The following is a 13,622-nucleotide window of genomic DNA, read 5'->3' as shown; positions in this document are numbered from 1 at the left end:
GCATGGTCCCGCCATGGAGTGACGGAGGTGCTGCTACGGCGCTTCCCCACTGCCGGGTAGATCGGGCCCGGCAATCCCAGTGTCAGGCTCCATGGCGGGCCACTGTTTCTCTGATCTCCTGGCCATGCCCCCACAGAACCCGACGTCAGGCTGGGAACAAAATCCAGCCCTCCATCCAGCATCTTGTTATCCGCTCATTTAATCTGTCTAAATCTCTTTGCAGCCTCTCTGTGTCCTCCCTACAGCTTACATTCCCACCTAGCTTTGTATCATCAGCAAACTTAGATACACTACTCTCTGCCTCTTCATCTAAATTATTAATTATAGATTGTAAATAGTTGAAGCTCCAGCACTGATTCTTGCAGCACTCCACTATTCATTGCCTGCCAATTTGGAAATGCTCCGTTTACGCCCATTCTTTGCTTCCAGTCCATTAATCTATCCTATATCCATGCTAATATGTTACTCCCAACTCAATGAGTCATTAACCTACCTATTAACCTTTTGTGTGGCATCTTATTGAATTCCTTTTGGAAATCCAGGTATACTACATCTACTGGTTCCCCCTTATCCACCCTACTAATTATATCCTCAAAAAACTCTAATAAATTTGTCAAACAGGATTTCTGTTTCGGAAAACCATGTTGACCTGTTCTGATCATACTTTGCTTTTCTAAGTGCATTGTTAAGTCTTCCTTAATAACAGATTCCAGCATCTTCTCAATGACTGATGTTAGGCTAACTGGCCTGGAGTTCCCTGTTTTCTCTCTCTCTCCTTTCTTGAAAAGCGGTGTCACATTTGCCAACTTCCAATCTGATGGGACAGGTTCCCAAATCTAAGGAATTTTGGAAAATCATAGCTAGCGCATCTACTATTTCTGCAGCTATCTCTTTTAGAACCCTGGGGTGTAGGCCATCAGGTCCCAGGGATTTGTCAGATTTTAGTCCCTTAAGTTTCTCCAATACTTTTTCTCTGCTGTTATGAATTTCCTTAATTTCCTCACTCTTTTTATCCCCTAGGTCTATTTCTGGTATGAAACTTGTGTCCTCTAATATGAAGACAGACACAACAGTCTCGAAGCAACAGAAGTATGGATGAGGGTTTCAGCAGCACATGAGATGAGGCAGGCAGGGAGTTGGGCAATATTATGGAGATGAAAATAGATGGTCTTAGTTGTGGTGTGAATATGTAGTTGGAAGCTTATCTCGGAGTCAAATAGGACACCAAGGTTGCAAACAGTCTGGTTCAGCCTCAGACAGTTGGCAGGGAGAGGGTGGCGAGGGATCAGAGTTTGTAGCAGAGACAGAAGACAATGGCTTTGGTCTTCCCAATATTTAATTGAAGGAAATTTCTGTTCATCCAGTATGATTGTTGGAAAAGCAGTCCAATAATTTAAAGACAGTGGAGGGATCGAGAAAGGTTGTGGTGAGGTAGTGCTGGATGTCGTCAGCATACATGTGGAAACCGATGCTGTAGTTTTGGATGATATCACCGAGGGGCATCATATAGGTGAGAAATAGGAGGAGCCAAAGATAGATTGTTGGGAGACTCCAGAGGTAATGGTGCGGAAGTGAGAAGAGAAGCCATCACTGTTGATTCTCTGATTATGATAAGATAGATGAGAATGGAACCAGGCAAGTGCAGTCCCACCCAGCTGGATGACAGTGGAGAGGTCTGGGAGGAGGATAATTTGATCAACCATGTCAAAGGTTGCAGACAGGTTGAGAAGGATGAGGAGAGATGGTTTACCTTTGGCACTGTCACATAAGATGTAATTTGTGATAAAAGCAGTTTCAGTACTATATCAGGGGCGTAAACTGGATTGGAGAGATTCAAAGATAAATTTCCAGGAAAATTGGGCATGGATTTGAGAGGCAACAACACGTTCAAGGATTTTGGGAGGTTGGAGACAGAGTGGTAGTTTACAAGGATGATAGGGTCAAGAGTTGCTTTTTCCTTTAATTACTGTCATAATATTCAAGATTTTATGTTAAATGTTTATTGTTTTCTCATTGGTGCAATAATCTTGGTTTCGTAGCAGCAATCCTGACCAAAAAGCAAATGTAAGGCTGAGCCAAGTTTATGCATTATTGTGGGTTTAGACACAGTTGTCTGGCAGTCAAAATCAGCCTTACATAGATTATTGCCAGAACTATGATTCATAACTGTGCAATGATGTTAGAGGTCACAATACACCTACTGAGACATGTTTCATTTATCATCTTTTCCACTTTGGAGAAAGAAAAATGTGTTCTCATCTGAAATGATTTCCATCCTGTCAGTTGTTTCTTCGTAAACCGATACTTGCAGTGGCTCTGGCATGTCTTACTTCAAAATGGTACTGTCATGTTTCTGTGGTCTCGAATATTGTATCCTGGATATTTGTGAATCCTCTGAATCCTAGCTCTCTACGTCATAACATGCCAGGAATGATGAATAGAGAACACTTTTTCAACTATAGGTTCTATTCTGTGCCTTTATAAGATCCTCCTCATTCACGTAAGCCAGCAGAATAGTACTACACTAGACTTGCTTTAGGTTTTTAATAGCCAAACCAAATGTATTAAACGTTAAAAGAATAAGCAATTAGTAGTCGTCATGCAATATATATTTTACAGTAATTAATCTGAGCTAGTTCTTTATTGTAATAGCAAAAAATAAACAGTTTACAAGTTATAAGCTAAACTTTGATGTAATTACTATTCTTATGTAATGCTTTCCTTCTCTCGTCAATTACAGAAGCAGTCTGCATTGATTGACTCTGTTCAAAAGTTCCGGACAGACTCTGATTTGAAATGAACAGAATGATAAATACCTTTGAAATGCTATCTGTGACCAAAGAGAATGCAAATTATTGTCTGTTAAACTCAAAAGAGCTGTCAATCAAACACATAATTGACCAACTCACACAGAATGTTTGTATTCCAATTGAGTGGCTTGCAACACCCATGCACTCCCCACTGACCAATCGGCCAGCTTTTGAAAAACTACGTATTGCAAAAATACACACTCAGTTAGTTTGAGATGTGATTTTTTTTTTCCCAGTGAAACTTATTTTTAAAAACTCCACATCCAAAGGTTCATCCTCCGCCATTTCTGCCACCTCCAGCGTGATCCCACTGCCAAACACATCTTCCCCTCCCTTCCCCGTCAGCATTCAGAAGGGATCGTTCCCTCTGCGACACCCTGGTCCACTCCTCCATTACCGCCACCACCTCGTCCCCTTCCCACGGCACCTTCCCCTGCAATCACAGGAGGTGTAATACCTACCTACTTACCTCCTCCCTCCTCACCATCCAAGGCCCAAAACACTCCTTCCAGGTGAAGCAGCGATTTACTTGTACTTCCTTCAATTTAGTATACTGCATTCGCTGCTCACAATGTGGTCTCCTGTACATCGGGAAGACCAAACGCAGACTGGGTGATCGCTTTGCGGAACACCTCCGCTCAGTCCAAAAGCATGACCCCGAGCTTCCTGTTGCTTGCCATTTCAACACACACCCCCTGCTCTCATGCTCACATCTCTGTCCTGGGATTGCTGCAGTGTTCCAGTGAACATCAATGCAAGCTCGAGGAACAGCACCTCATTTACCGATTAGGCACACTACAGCCTGCCGGACTGAACATTGAGTTCAATAATTTCAGAGCATGACGGGCCCCCCTTTTTATTTTTAATTTTAGTTATTTTTCTTTTTTCTTTTTCTTTTTTCTGTTTATTTTATTTTAGTTTGTTTATTTTGTTTCTACTGTTCCTACCCACTGTTTTTTTCATGCTTGTGCTTGGGGCCCGGCTGTTCATTTTTCTGTCCATTAACACCCTCTCTATTCGAATGCTTTGTCTTTCAGCACACCATTAGCATACCGTTTGCCTTTGCTCCATGACCTTCTGGTCAGTTATTCTCTGTGACCTTGTCCTATCAGCACCTTCTCTTTGGTTATCTCTTGCCCCACCCCCGCTTTATTTTCTTAAAACCTTTTACATTTCCAATACCTGCCCGTTCTGATGAAGGCTCACTGATCTGAAACGTTAACTCTGCTTCTCTGTCCACAGATGCTGCCAGACCTGCTGAGTATTTCCAGCATTTCTTATTTGTGTTTCAGATTTCCAGCATCCGCAGTATTTTGCTTTTACTTAAGTTGATTTAATGTTGGAAATGTAAAGAGTCTCTAGTCATCTACAAACATTTTTCTTCTCCTCCAATATTCTGCACTTCCCTACTGATTTTCTTCCATTCTTCATGCGTGAGTTGGGCAGTATTGTCAGGCTATTTGACTGTAGAGGGCATATCATAGCCAAAACATGCTAGCCTCTAATGTTTGTAAGGTGCCAGCATCCAAGCTGCTGGCTGGAAGTGTTAGATCAAGTCATGCTGCTTCTTCCTCAGAGGTCTGGTGCAGCACTCTGTCTTCCTCCTGTGGCTGCTGTGACTGGCCAAGCAGCAGTTCTTGAGTATCTGAAAGCAGAAAATCAGAAAAAGAGGGTTAGGGTGAGTGGGGGTAGGAGTGTAAAGCAAGAGGGCCGTGATCACACCATCTGCAGCTTGCTCTTTATTCCATGTAGCAGGGTGAGGGTGAAGTAGGAGTTGAGAAGGAGCATAAACATACCACCATTCTCAATACTCTCAGGGATGTCCGATGCTATAGGATCTTTTGCAGGCAGTCCCATGATGCGGAGCACCATCTCCTCTGTCAGGCTCAGGGGATGAAGGTGTGCCTGCCCCCATCAGTCTCTGCTGCTCCCTTGTATTTTGTTCCACTATGTCCTACAAGGGAGAGGGCAGAATGTCAGTGATTGTGTAGCACAGTGGTCGGATGATGTGCCTGCCATAGCTGATTAACTGGAGTATGTGGAGGCAATGAGAGGTGGGTGTGAGGATGGCAGCATTGGAAGGTATGTGAGGGTGATCTGGAGTATCTGGATGTTACGCGTGAGTCCTGAGTGGTAGAGAGTGCCAATGAGTGATCGATGGGGGTGTGATACATTGCGCAGCATGAGAGGTTGGTGGTAGGTATGAGAGGTTCTGTTTCTATGCAATCATTGACCTTGACTGCCTGCTTGAGGTCATTGAATTTCTTCCAGCATTGCTGCCAGGTCCTTGGGGCCAAACTCAGGGTGTTCACCTCCCTGGCCACCTGCTCCCATTCCCATTAGAGGATGTTCCTGCAGGCCACCTGGGTCCCAGTGGAAACATGCATCTCTCCTCCTGTTCACCTCCATGATTAAGGCCTCCAGCACTCCATCTATGAAGTGCGGAGTCCTCTCTCTGCCCTGATGATCCATTTCCATTCTCTCCAATTGCAGCAATTACAGTCAGCGGCAGCTATCTTTGATTAAGTGCAGCATCCCTTTAACAGGGACAGACTTCCTTTAAGACTGTAGGCTAATTGGAACACATTCTAGTCTAGCACACTGCTAGGCCCCCTGTTCTGTGTGCAGCCAGCCAGCAATGGGTGTCATGCTGGGCTGCACAGAGGAATCATGGAAATGAGGAGGCAGCATCAAGTTTGTGCACTGCCTACCTTAACAGGAATGGCCTCAGTCAGATCGCAAATTGTGACCATGCAAGCCCAAAAATGGGCCTTAATTTGTTAATTTCTTTAGCCCGTTGTTTTTAGTCCAGGTCAACAGTAATGTTGAAGAGTAAAAATGAAGATGATGTGAATCTAGAAATAGTGATTAAGGGCAGGATTTTCACCCTGACTTGTAGGCGAGAACAGAGATGAGGGGCACGTAATTTTGCGCCCCCATCCTGCCCCCCCGAGCCATATTGCTGGAGGCCGTTTCAGGGACAGAACAGCTACCCGCTCGCATGTGGCAGGTAGCTTGTTAAGATAATTTAAAGGCCAATTAAGGCCAATTGTCAGAGGCAGATTGGAATTTTCAGTCGACCTTCGGACCCCAGCCTCCCCCCGTGCCATCAGGAGCATGGCAGTTGCCTGGAGGCAGCCGCCAATGGAAGACTGGTGGTGCTCAGATCCAGGCTGCCTTTGAGGCCCCCTGCCTACCTGACCAAAGATGTGCCCTGTGGAAGGGATCCCCCTCCACAATGGTGGCCCGGCAGCTGTGGCCAGTTTTAAATTCAAATTTTTTAAAGTTGTTGAGAGGACACCCAATATGTAGGTGCCCTCGCTATCACTTCTCTGCAATGGCAGATTGCAGCTCCTTCTGTGCTGGAGGGCTTCCTATTGGCCCTTGATCTTTGAGAGCCTGCCCGCCGTCCTTAATTGGACGGTAAACATGCCTTCTGACACTAATTGGCCAACTCAGGCAAAACCACTGTCGGGTGACTGCTCCCGACACAATGCGGGGTCAGGATGGAAACCCCATTTGAACCCAATGTTCGGGTTCTGACCCAATATGCAAAATCCTGCCCTAAGTTACCTGAAGGTAGAAAGAGGAAGGAAAGTTTGATTAGATTAGAGATACAGCACTGAAACAGGCCCTTCGGCCCACCGAGTCTGTGCCGAACATCAACCACCCATTTATACTAATCCTACACTAATCCCATATTCCTACCAAACATCCCCACCTATCCCTATATTTCCCTACCACCTACCTATACTAGTGACAATTTATAATGGCCAATTTACCTATCAACCTGCAAGTCTTTTGGCTTGTGGGAGGAAACCGGAGCACCCGGAGAAAACCCACGCAGACACAGGGAGAACTTGCAAACTCCACACAGGCAGTACCCGGAATCGAACCCAGGTCCCTGGAGCTGTGAGGCTGCGGTGCTAACCACTGCGCCACTGTGAGAGAGGTAAGGCATTTCATAGTTTTGAAATTCTATGGAAACCTTATAGTCGGGGTCTGCATGATGAGGTTTATTTTTCAACACCTTGGCAATATTGCAAGAAGAGTGTGTAGGATAGTGCATTTGTACCTTAGAAAGGACAAGAAATAAAGCTTGAGAAATACTTTAACCACTGTATTATTGATATAAGAGAGACGAGAATGATTGCAATAGTTAGAAAAGTTGAAAACAGAAATGAAAAAGGAATCCCTTTCCAGAAGTCAAACTTTGTCTTGTATCCTGTCCAAAAGTAATTGCAATCAGAAGTGGGAACTCTGGCTGATTTTCCCTTTCTTAGCCTGAAGGTGCTGAAACCAATGGGTATCCTTTCCACAAGCTGGCTGGGATCAACATTGACGAGAGAATGAAATTGAGAGCTAGATGGTTTGTGCTCCCCAGTGTGCATTCTCAAAATAGACCATGGAGTAAGAAACATAGGAACAGGAGTAGGCTTTTTCTGCCACTTAATTAGATTATTGGCTGATCTATACTTCAAGTCCCATTTATTTGCCCTTGCACCATGTCCCATGATACTGTTACCCAACAAAAACACATTGATCTGAGTCTTGAAAATTTAAATTGACCCAGCATCCATAACATTTTGTAAGAGAGACTTCCAGATTTCCACTACCCTTTGTGTCAAAAGAATTCCTGATTTCTCTCCTAAATGGACTAGCTCTAATTTTTTAGGATTGTGCCCAGTTCTTTGAGATTCCCCCACCAGGGGAAATAGTTTCATTATATCTCCCCTAATGAATTCATCATTTTAAACCTTGATTAAATAATTACTCAACCTTTAAAACTTGAAGGAATATAAGAAAAGTTTAGGCACCCTATCCTCATAATTTAATACTTTAGGCCCTTGTATTTTTGCGTGCAACCCCTCCAGGGCTAATACATCTTCATGAGGTACGGTGCCCAAAATGGTCAGATGGTGCACCATTTCCTTATTTTAGAATACCTAATGCCTTGAGATAATGGTCAACATTCTATTAACCACAACTTGAAAAATTACCGTTCTTGAACTCCCATTTCTGATAAGGACAAAAATGGGATTCAGCAAGCCCAGAGTAGAAGTTCACCTCTGATGGAGGATCTTAGTGAATTTACAATGGGAATGTTTTCCTTTAATTTGAAACCTGCATTTGCTTATAAAATAAAAATAGAAAGTGCTGGAAATACTCAGCAGATCTGGCAGCATCTGTGGAGAGAGAAGCAGAGTTAATGTTTCAGGTCAGTGACCTTTCATCAGAAGCTTATGAAAAGCTGGCCCCAGAGAGCTAAGCCAGTGGTATTCTTAGCCGGAGTGCAGAAAATCCAGCAAGGCAATAGTGCTTAAAGGGCTGCAGATCACCATTAAAAAGGAAATAATGGTGGTAGTGATAATAAAAATTGAAGAATTATTAACAACAGTATCATGGAAGCATCTGAGCAGCATTACTCGCTTTGATGTTGAATGGTTGGATGTGCTGCTACAGGAGATGCAATAAAGAATGGTGGCCCTTATTAGGGCTCAATGCCAACCTGCACTAAAAGCACAGGTGAAAGCTGCATAGAGGGAGGTTGCCAACTGAGAGTACAGTTACCCAGATCCCAGGATTTCCAAATGATGAAATAGTCAGCTGCTATTTGGATGAAGATGAAGCTAACTGCATTTCTTAATTTTGATCACAATTCTTGTAGAGCCCATCAACCATAGGACAGCCCTAAGTAGGAACTGCTGCACTCACTGGGAAGTACCATTTCAAGAATTATACACCCTCATTTCCCTATGGCATGCACTCTTTCATTGAATCACAGAATCACAGAATTGTTACAGTGCAGAAAGAGGCCATTCGGCCCATCATGTCCGCACCGGCTCTCTGAAAGAGCAACTCCCGCAGTACCATTCCCATGCGTTCTCCCCGTAATCCTGCACATTCTTCATTTTCATATTAACTGTCTAATTCCCTTTTGAATGCTTCAATTGAACCTGTCTCCACCACATTCTCAGGCAGCGCATTCCAGACCTTAACCACTTGCTGCGTGAAAAAGTTTTTCCTCATGTCACTTTTGCTTCTCTTACCAAATACTTTGAATCTGTGCCCTCTACATTGCAAACATTTCCTGAAAGTGGAGTTAGGAGCTGAGAAAAAGCATCCAGACTGAGAGACTCTTCTGTTATTAGGAGGTTTCTCAGTGGGATCAGCAGCCATGGATGTGGAGGATAGCCCTGTTCTCCAAAGAGCCATCCATTCAGTTTGTCTTCTTCAATTATTCCAGGCATGGCATGCATATCAAGATTGCTTCCTGGGTAACAGCTACTGATGTGCATGATGATGTTTCTGTAACCACATACCACCAGTACGCTAATTCAGTGAAAAGTCGTTCTGTTCGTGTGGGCCCTGGGGTTGCTATGAACAGCCCTGAGGCTCACATGGGTGCTGTTTACAACACCCTGCTCTTGAGAGAACTATGTCACCCAGTGAAAGCTGTGTGTTCTGCCTAGATTATTCCTCCTTTCCCTAGGGAAAATTATGCTGATGACACCACTTTCAAAACACAGCATTTTACCCTAGTTAGATATAGTCATTTAGTGGTGGGACTGTCTGATGTTACAGGTGTCTCCTGTGGTGGATTGAAAGCATGCGGTGACATGAAAGCTTCATGTTGAGGTAACGTTCCTTTCAGGAATGGGTATTCCTGATCCAGATGCTGTCTCCAGCTGCCACAATCCTATAGCAGCTACTTTCATGAAGTGGAAGCAGCCAAGACAGTTTTCCTCTGACATATCCAGGTGGATGCGGAGGACTCCATAAATACAAGTTGTAGGGTTGTGAGCAGGGATGGGCCAAATACTTTGGATGTTACTGCACCTTAATTATTGTCCCCTCATGAACTCATCATCTTCGAAGTCATGAAGCATATCTGAAACCTCAAAAGGAATACCCATCCTCCCTACCTTGTAGAATCTGATTTCAATTCCAGCAGCAATCAAGAAAAATGCTAGAAAAACCGCCAACAATGCAAAAATAGCAGTGACTCATAAAACTAACGGAGGCATGGAGCAAATTGCAATTAAAAATTTTTTAAAATCCTTTCACTAGGGACTGTAGCTGCTGGCTCCCTTTAAGATGGCTGCTTGAGCAGAACAGGACCTCCATGTACACAGAATATATGGGTAAGCTACACACTGTGGGAGCAGCCTTGTCAGGAAATTCAGTGTGGAAGTTGTGTTAAATCATGTTAATATTTAAATGAGGTCCATGCATGGTTTCATTTTACTTTTTGTGTCTAAATGATCTGGTGAAAAATCGGGAACAGGAATCAGGCACAGAAGGTCGGGGCCTGGATTTTCCAACATTTGCCATCACCTGTAAGACTCGGTGCTGAATGTTCAGGCTCAGAACATCAGGACTGACCAAGAACGCTATCCTTCCTTTTGTGATACCAGCTCATTCTTACTCTGGGCATCTCAGGAGATAATGCAATGATATTTTAACATTCGCATATATCTGAGTAAAATTAAGGAAAATAACACAAGCTGAACTACTTTCTGTACATTTAGTGACTGAAGTATTAACTGTTGGGGGCTACTAAAAGGATTTAACAATGGCATCCCTGCTGTTTATTATGATCTGTACAAGGGGTACAGCACATGCTTGGTGGCATAGAGTGATCTTTTCTGGGTTGCTATGTCTGCATGTGTTTGTGTGTGGTTAGGTCAGTATAGCTGACTCTATCAGCCATCGGAACATCATCTGGCTTTGCAACAGCTGTTTCAACTCAAAGCAGACAGACAGAGATTTCATTGTGACATCATCTCCCAAAGCTTGAGAAAAACAAGTATAGTCCAGGGACCTTTCTCTCTCTCGCTCCCATTCTTCCCTACCGAAACAATTTATTTTGCATGGTATAATAGATGGCTGGCAACAACAATATATGGTAGCAATTGAATTAAGAATATTAGACACGGAGGGATAGAAATTCGTCTAGGGCAGTGGCACAAAATGGGCAGTATCGGATTGGCCGCCTGTTATACACAGCGCCTGATATTTAATCCCATGGACTGCAATAGTACTAATTATCAGGCGCTGTGTATAACGGGCAGCCAATCCAATGCCACTCACTTTATGCCACCGCCCCAGATGAATTTCTACCTCTGAATTTTCATCTCTAGCATTTGGGTTTGAATCCTGCTTAGACAAATTATCATCACCTCTGTTGGCTGGCTGTAAGGGTCATGCATGAAATGAAATGGGGCCATCTCAATGCGGATCTAGTAAGTATGGGCCTATAGGACAAAACTGGCCCTCGTCTGGCACTAAATTGCCAATCACAATTTGGCCAGAAACAGCGTGTGCGGCAAGTGACAAAATGCCCTTTTTCTGCAGTAGGGACATTTCTTTGGAGACTGAAGCTAAGTAGAGAGAGTTTTCTCCAGGTTTAGCATGCAACACTTGGCCTGAGAATGTGTGGCAACACTGGGTGCCTGAAACGGAAAGTTCCATTCTCCATTCCTTCCATTGACGAGCACAAAAAATTCACACACCAGAAAGAAGTGGACTCAAGGCAGTTCTAGAGATTTCATAAACAGTCAGGAAACACTTGGCCATGTTTAAAAGCCAGAACTCAGAGGTTCAATTACTGCCTGAAACCTGTTGGGCTCTTTAGAATCCTTGGCAATGCTGACACACAGGCTATATTTTTTCATTAATAAAATAATTACTTGCCCTTATTTTGTAAGACTTTGCATGGTTACAAGAATCATGTAACTACTTGTTTCCATGTGTCTGGGCCATTCTTGAGTTATGAGCCTTTCTTTTAGGGCTGTGTATTTTTTGTTGATCGGCTTTTGTTAGCTTTCTGGGTTGACCTGTTATGCCCTGGCCTCTGTATTTCCACATATTCACCTTATTTCTAGGCTGAAGACTCCAAGACTTTTAAACTTTCCCTTGTAATTCTAATCCTCTCACCCTAGAGATCAGCCTCTTGGCCCTTCATTGCTGGCCTCCCAGGGCTTGAATGTTTACCTTGTGCCTCATTGATGAGAACTGAAAGCAGAAAGAACCACGTGTTATTCCACTGCCATTGAAACACATCAAAAGCTGAATACTTCACTCCACATCTGACCCAGAATTAGTCAGGAGAATGATGGTTGCAAATTATGAGTAGCATGTGAACAGTCGCTGTTACATTTTAATGCCTAGGAGTATGGATGCAGTGAACATTAACAGCATATTCTTAAAGTAGCAGTGTTTGTTTGGGGTGCAGTGGGGTGTGGTGGGGGGGGGGAAGGGAGAGGAGCAGGGGGTTAGGGGTAGAATGGTGGAAGAGGTCAGCTCTAAAAAGGAATACTGGGGTCAATTATAGTACCCTTACTCTGCCTGAGATCTGTTATCTCAGTGCAGAACAGGAATCAAATTTAGGTCCTCCTGCTCTGTGTACTTCTTGATTCCACAACAAGCATGGATTTCCTTGGAGTGTTTGAGAGATAAAATCACAGATTAACTCTTCCCCATCTAGTGTATTTACCCACAAAGTCTTCAAACCTACTATTGATGTTATCAATAGATTACATTAGGAAAAATAAAGAAGGCAAAATGAGGGCATGCACACTGTGAATTTTCATTTTATTTTCCATCAGAACTAAGTTTAATCTCAACAATTAGTAAACAAAATAATATGGGGCAGGGGAACATTCCATCTTGAGACAGAGAAAAATATCTGTGGGATGAAAAGTTTGTCACTGGGAGCAGCAATGATAATGCAAGATGGAAAGAAATTCTTCCTCCCACATGTAGCTATCTGCCATATGTACAAGACATTCCTGCTGTATAACGGATTGCGAGAGGAGGAACAAGCTGTGCTTTTAAATTTTTATTTGTGGAGGGAACATTCAAAAAGAATCTAGAACACACGTCTTCATGCCAAATGTTCTTTGATCAGGTTCACAGTTGGATTCTGCTCTGGGCCTTCATGCCATATAGACACCTTACAAAGAGTGTTATAACAGATAGGAAGAGATGGCACATGCCTGGTGTTAATGCTGGCCAAAGAGTCGGACTGCTTGGGTCATAAAACACGCGGATAGTTTAATGACAATTTCCATTAGAAATTCAGAACATCATTGTCAAAGCATTCATTGAGGGGCAGGATGGAAATAGAAGAAAGCAAGACCTTTCACATTTATAGCGTCTTTTATGACCGCCAGATGTTGCAAAGCACTTTACAGCAAATGAGGTACTTTTGAAGTGTAGTCACTTGTAGGAAATGTAGCAGCCATTTTGCACACCACAAGGTCCCACAAATAACATTGTGATGATGAGTGGATAATCTGTTTATTTTAGTGATGTTCCTTCAGGGATAAATATTGTCCAGGTCTGGTTTACAATTCACATAATAATCAATGTTTTAGCTGTTTTCTGAAAATTAGCAATTTACTGATTCATTTCATCCAAGTGTATGGAATCCCATCAGTCTGAGAAGAATTTTGTGTTGTACAAATTAGTTCCTTTTTTAAACCTTTGGATTTTCTTCAAATTAAGACTTCATTACATGGATTATCTTACTACTTTTGCATCAGTCTACAACCATGCTGGCCGTGGATTCCATTGAGTTTGACTTGAAATTTTCCAATTGTTTTGAATTACTCTGAGATCTGCTCAGTCCTCTTATTACAAATGGTCAAACAGAATTAATGGACATAGTTTGCTTAACATTCACTGTAGTTTGGTTTACCATCTTGAATATTATTTAACTATAGATTATTTTAGTGCTCATGGAGATAGGGAGCAATCAGCAAGTCTGAAATGCATACCATTTGCATCAATGTGAAGCAGTTTCCA

This window comes from Heterodontus francisci, chromosome 14 (assembly GCF_036365525.1).
Source record: "Heterodontus francisci isolate sHetFra1 chromosome 14, sHetFra1.hap1, whole genome shotgun sequence".
Lineage (NCBI taxonomy): Eukaryota > Metazoa > Chordata > Chondrichthyes > Heterodontiformes > Heterodontidae > Heterodontus > Heterodontus francisci.
The sequence above is the reverse complement of the archived record's forward strand: the minus strand, read 5'-3'. Positions refer to the sequence as shown.